Here is a 6,138-nt window from a genome sequence, read left to right on the forward strand (position 1 = left end):
AAACAGCTGATTCGCGCGCCGCTGCTCCCCCTCCCTCCCAGGCTTGAGAGTCTGGGAGGGAGGGCGAGTAGCTGCGCGCGAATCAGCTGTTTCGCGCGCCGTGGCAGCAGCAGAGGAGGTGAGTTAGGGCGGCGGGGGCACATTTTTAGGGGCGGCATTCTGGCGCCGGCCATGCCGCCCCTAAAAATGTGCCGTCCCAAGCACCAGCTTGTTTTGCTGGTGCCTAGAGCCGGCCCTGCGCATGGGGCTGGACTTGTCAAGGTCCCTTCACACCATACATTTCTGTGATTCTATGTGGGACCCCATAAGGGGAGAAGGTCCCAGAGCCCAAGCTCCAGTCTGAGCCCAAACATCTATACTCCAGTTTTATAGCCCTGGAGCCCAAGCTCCACGAGCCCAAGTCAGCTGGCACAGGCCAGCTGCAAGTGTTTTATTGCAGTGTAGACATCCCCTAACGATATCACATCAACACTATAGCCTTTACTAAGGAGTATATACTGGCTTAGTGTCACATAACATGTCAGTTGGCGAGCTGGGATGCAAGCTGGGAAGAGAATCAGAATCCTAAGCCAGTCACTTCACCTTGATGTGCCGCAGGTATCTCAGAATGGGGGGCATAATACTTGTAAGGAGCTTTGCATTCTACAAGTTAAAAATCTAACTATTCTAAGATATTACATGCAAAAAAATACATTAAAAGAATATTAAGCTGTAAAGTCAAGCACTCAAAAGATAGGAAGTGTCAGAATTTAGGTTGCCTCTGCAATGTTAATTTGTCTCTTTTTGCGTGCGCTTTATGATACAATCTGTAGTTACATGATCACATACTGGTTTTTTCCCAACTCTTTCCTTTCCCCCAAAGCTCTCATTGATCTCCACGGAGGAATGAAAGTGTGCTCCTTGTCCCATCCTAGGCTCCCTGGCTCTGTGCAGAGGACTGTGCCTCAAACCTGACTTGGACACATAGGCGCCTACACCATGGGTGCTCCAGGGCTGAAGCACCCATGGGAAAAAAATAGTGGGTGCGTGGCAGCCCCGCCAATAAGCTCCTCTTTCTCCCCCCCAGCGCCTCCCACCCACCAATGATCAGCTGTTCAGCAGCATGTAGGAGGCGCTGGGGGTGGGTGGGAGAGGAGCGGGGGCAGCAAGAGGCGGAGGAGAGAGTGGAACGGGGTGGGAGGATGTGGGGCAGGAAGAGGTGGGGGAGGGGGCGGAGCAGGGCCGGAAGAAGCAGGAGGAGGGGGTAGAGTGGGGGTGGGAAGGGGCAGGAGTGGCTGTTTGGGGGAAGGATGGAGTAGGGGAGTGGCCTGGGGCAGAGTGGGGGTTGAGCAGCCCCCCGGAGAACTCAGAAAGTCAAGGCCTCTGCACTGGAGGGAAGATGGGAACTCCTGCCTGCCCCCAATTTCTGGTGCTCCCTGAGTTTGTGCGAGAGGCTGGGAAATGAAGTATGGGTTTCCCCTAGGCCCTACACTCCCCTTACTTCTGCACAGAGGTTAGGGGTGGGAGGGAGTTGGGTTTCCCTGATCTCCTCCTCCTGTCTGTTGTTACTCCCCAATTCTATGAAGAGGTGCCAAGAGTAAAAGGGAGAGCCTCTTGGCTCTGATCTTAGAAACAGAAGGAGCTCTGTTGCCATGCAAGCTGAGAACGTTCTCTTACAGAGCCTGGGGAAGAGCATGCACAGGATTCCAGCCAAAAAAGTTCATGAGCGGGATGCCATTATTGTGTTACTGAAAGTGCAACTGGCTGTCAGCTCACAGTGACACTGCGCACAAAGTACTGTACAGTGCACAAATGAAAACAAACTGAAAAAATGTGTAGCTTTGTTCACTAACTTTTTTTCAGTCTTAACTGTTTTATGCCCGGATCCGGTGAAGACTGACACATGTGCTTAACTTTGTCTTATGGCCAGAACTTTCAGAAGGACTCAGTACCCACAATTGTGGGCAGATTTTCAAGAGTTCAGCTCCGATTGAGGCACCAAAATATGACGCCAATTTTTTTAAATAATTCAGCACATTGCTGCTGAGCAGTTTGGAAAATCTGGCCTTTATTTAGGTACCTAAAGGGGAGCTGGGAACTTTTGAAAACCTGGCTCCAATTGTGAGTGCTCAGCACTGGAAAGTCTAGCCCCATGGATAGTCCCATTGAAGCCAGTGGGACCACTCACAGCGTGTACGGTTAAGTACACGTATAAGTGTTTGCAGGATCAGGGCCCAAGGCATGAGGTATAGCAATAATAGGCAACCCCTTTTCATGCATAAATGTGATTTTCAGGTTAATAGTGTCTCATTAATGTAATGGGTGGGAATGGCAAACTTCTCATGTTCTGTGACATAACCCACAATATTTGATTTACCTTGTTGCTGATCTCCCACAGAAATGGAAGGCAACAGACAGAGGTATTTTATATTTATATGTTTCTATCAAATAGCTGCCCTTCTAAAGTATCAGGGGGTAGCCGTGTTAGTCTGTATGTACAAAAACAACAAGAAGTCTGGTGGCACCTTAAAGACTAACAGATTTATTTGGGCATAAGCTTTCGTGAGGACCCAACCACATCAGCCACACCATCAGGGGCTCATTCACCTGCACATCCACTAATGTCACATATGCCATCATGTGCCAGCAATGCCCCTCTGCCATGTACATTGGCCAAACCGGACAGTCCCTCCGCAAAAGAATAAATGGACACAAATCGGACATCAGGAATGGTAACATACACAAGCCAGTAAGTGAACACTTCAATCTCCCTGGTCATTCTATTACAGATTTAAAAGTCACTATCATTGAACAAAAAAACTTCAGAAACAGACTTCAAAGAGAAACAGCAGAACTAAAATTCATTTGCAAATTCAACACCATTAATCTGGGCTTGAATAGGGACTGGGAGTGGCTGGCTCACTACAGAAGCAGCTTTTCCTCTCCTGGAATTGACACCTCCTCATCTATTATTGGGAGTGGACTACATCCACCCTGATTGAATTGGCCCTGTCAACACTGGTTCTCCACTTGAGAAGTAACTCCCTGCTCTCCATGTGTCAGTATATAATGCCTGCATCTGTAACTTTCACTCTATGCATCCGAAGAAGTGAGGTTTTTACTCACGAAAGCTTATGCCCAAATAAATCTGTTAGTCTTTAAGGTGCCACCAGACTTCTTGTTGTTTTTGCCCTTCTAAAGGAATTATTAATTTGCATGACATACAAGCATTCTGTTGTGCACCAGAAGACCTTTATGCTGATTCCACTATTATTGAAGATTGGTGTCCTCTACTAAGCCATTATTGATCTATAATCAACTTCCTCAAATACCCAAGAACATTATGTCTCCTTCTAAAATAATCTGTTTCTAGCTCTCTTTGCTTATATTGCAATTAAGAGTACCACAGCTACAACTAAAGGGAGTTACAGACCAAGACAGCTACTGTAATTGTTATAGATTAGTTTGATTACAGGGATTTAAAATAATTCTCCCTGCCCTCCTTTTCTCTCTCCCTCTCTCTCTCTCTCTCAATGGACAAGAGACACTATAAAAATTCTTGGATATTGAAAAATGTCCCACAGTTTGGGCAAATTGGTTAAAATAAATAGCAAGCCGTCTGATTTCATGTCCATGCAAAACAGATAACACTTGCACATATATAGCCAGTAATGAAGACACTTAATATGTTTATATTTAAGTAAAATAAATAATTCTCTCTAAATTAATTCCTAATGTACGTGAGTGTTTCACTCTCTTTAACATGTTAAAGCAGCCTTGTTAAATGTGAACTGAAAAATATTTTAAATCTCTTTTCAAATTCTGAATTAGTACCACCATATAGATGTGCAGACTTAAAAATTACATATCAATTTGCACTTTAAAACAAAATATTCACAAATCAGTCTGGGCTCAGTCCTGTAGGATCATGTCCATTGTATTCAGTTACCTGCCAAGACCTGCTGCAGTCAAGAGTCCATATTTTCCTGGCAACCAATGATGTCCCAAACACCTAAATCAGAGCAAGAGCTGCAGCTGTGTGATTAATTTTGGACTGTGATCTCCTAAGCAAAAGATGGTTGTGCCTGTTAGGCCACTATATAGATTTGGATGATGTTTGTATTACTGAGGGTATAGTAGGGAATGAATTAGGTCCTAATATTTGCAGGATGGTCATCCCAAATCTGAATATTGATAGAATTGGACCTTTTCTCTTCCCCTCTGCTCCCAGGCCTATCTGATCACTCTTCTCCTCTTTACTCCTTTAATAAAATCAGGGTAGAAGCACCAATGCTACCTTTAAAACCTGATCCCTCCGAGGAGAATGTGTAACACTGTGAATGTCTCTTTCCTTGAGCTATCTATGGAGCTTAGGGTCGCAACACCAGGTTTGATCTTTTTCATCACTTCCTTGAACACCAATCATTCATTCTTTCTCCCACTGGCTACAGGGAAGGGGAGTCACTCATCTTTGTCCTGCCCGCCTAGAAGAGGCAAGCAAGGACAAACTTCTTCTTTCTCTTTCACTTTTCTCCCTGTGTTGGTAGAAGGAAGGACTGAGGACTCAATGGCTCAGAAACCAAGCCCTTCTGCACTAAGCAGGCCATGTGGGAAGAAGCTGATCTGGGCAGCTTCACATTTGACTTTGCTTTCACTATTAGACCTGGAAGGGTGTTCAACCCGTAAGTGTCTGCGACTGCAGTCCAAGGCAGCTGTATATCCAGGTCATGAATATTTAGGGCATATTCAAGTGACAGAATAGCACTACTATTCATGCTATTCAGCTATGTTATTCATCCCTTCTATGGAACTGCTGGGGAGATTGCCACCTATGGTGCTGCAGCAAGTGGTTTACTGGGAGTCAGTAGGTGCGGACTCAGTTTTTTGTTGGGAGTACTGCTGTTAGAAATACTGGGCAACATTTTAAAAAGTAATTAAGCAACTTGAAAGTCAGTGGGACTTAAAATCCTAAATCACTTAGGGGCGTGTGACAGAAGTTCAAAAAACTATACTGAAAATGTGCCAGACAAGTATGGACTTTTGGGACAATAAGTTTTAAGTGAATTTCCTGGGGATACCCTAGGATGTTAATTACCCAATTCTTGTTATGGAAAAACCCAGCCTTTGAAGCTACTCCCTGAGGAGAAAGTTTTTGTCTGTTGATTACCTGTTACCAAAGGCCAAGATTAAAGGCCCAAGTTGTATAAAGAAACTGCTGCTCTGCCCAGCCTGGGTTCTGGTTCTGACTCTAAGACAGTTATGAACATGTAATCATGGGGAAAATCCAGTTGTGGATTTTGAAGGACTGACGCCTACCAGAGCCCGAGTTTGGCATTGGGGTGACAACTGGTAAGCATTTTAGCATGTGGGTAGATTCTTTTTGTTGTTGTTGTTGTTGTTTGTTTTGAATGTTTTCTCTATAGTGCTTTTACCTTAAGAATAAATGTGCTTGGTTATAAAGAGCTGTATGGTAACAATATACTGAGCATAGCCTCTAGAGAGAAAGCAAAGTGTAGACACTGGCCTTTTAGACAGTGTGGCTTGTTGGGAATATCACAGTGTGGACAGGATGCTGTGGAGCTTGGAAAAACACCGGTCAGGAGGAAGACAGACACAGGTCTTTGCCCAAGAGAGGTGACAGTGGGCGCTGTAAACCTTTGAGGGTGTCTTTGGTGAACCACAAGGGAGGCAGTGTGTTTGAAAATGTTACCCACTAGTTCAGGGGTTAGCAACCTTCGGCACATGGCCCATCAGGGTAATCCGCTGGCGTGCCGCGAGACATTTGTTTACGTTGACTGTCTGCAGGCATGGCCACCAACAGCTCCCAGTGGCCACAGTTCGCCATTCTCAGCCGATGGGAGCTGTGGGAAATGGCTCAGGCCGCAGGGACATGCTGGCCGCCGCTTCCCGCAGCTCCCAGTGGCCGGAAATGGTGAACCGCAGCCACTGGGAGCTGCGTGGAGCCCTGCCTGCGGATGGTCAACGTAATAAACAAAATGTCTCACAGCCTGCCAGCGGATTACCTTGATGGGCTGCGTGCTGAAGGTTGCCGACCTCTGCACTAGTTAAATTTTAACCCCACAGTGGGCATAAAAAAATCCATGGCAGATTTTGAAAGACCAGGAGTATTTTTATATTTATTCTGTGCTGTCTCTGTTA

The sequence above is a fragment of the Trachemys scripta genome, chromosome 3 (assembly GCF_013100865.1).
Source record: "Trachemys scripta elegans isolate TJP31775 chromosome 3, CAS_Tse_1.0, whole genome shotgun sequence".
Taxonomy (NCBI): domain Eukaryota; kingdom Metazoa; phylum Chordata; order Testudines; family Emydidae; genus Trachemys; species Trachemys scripta.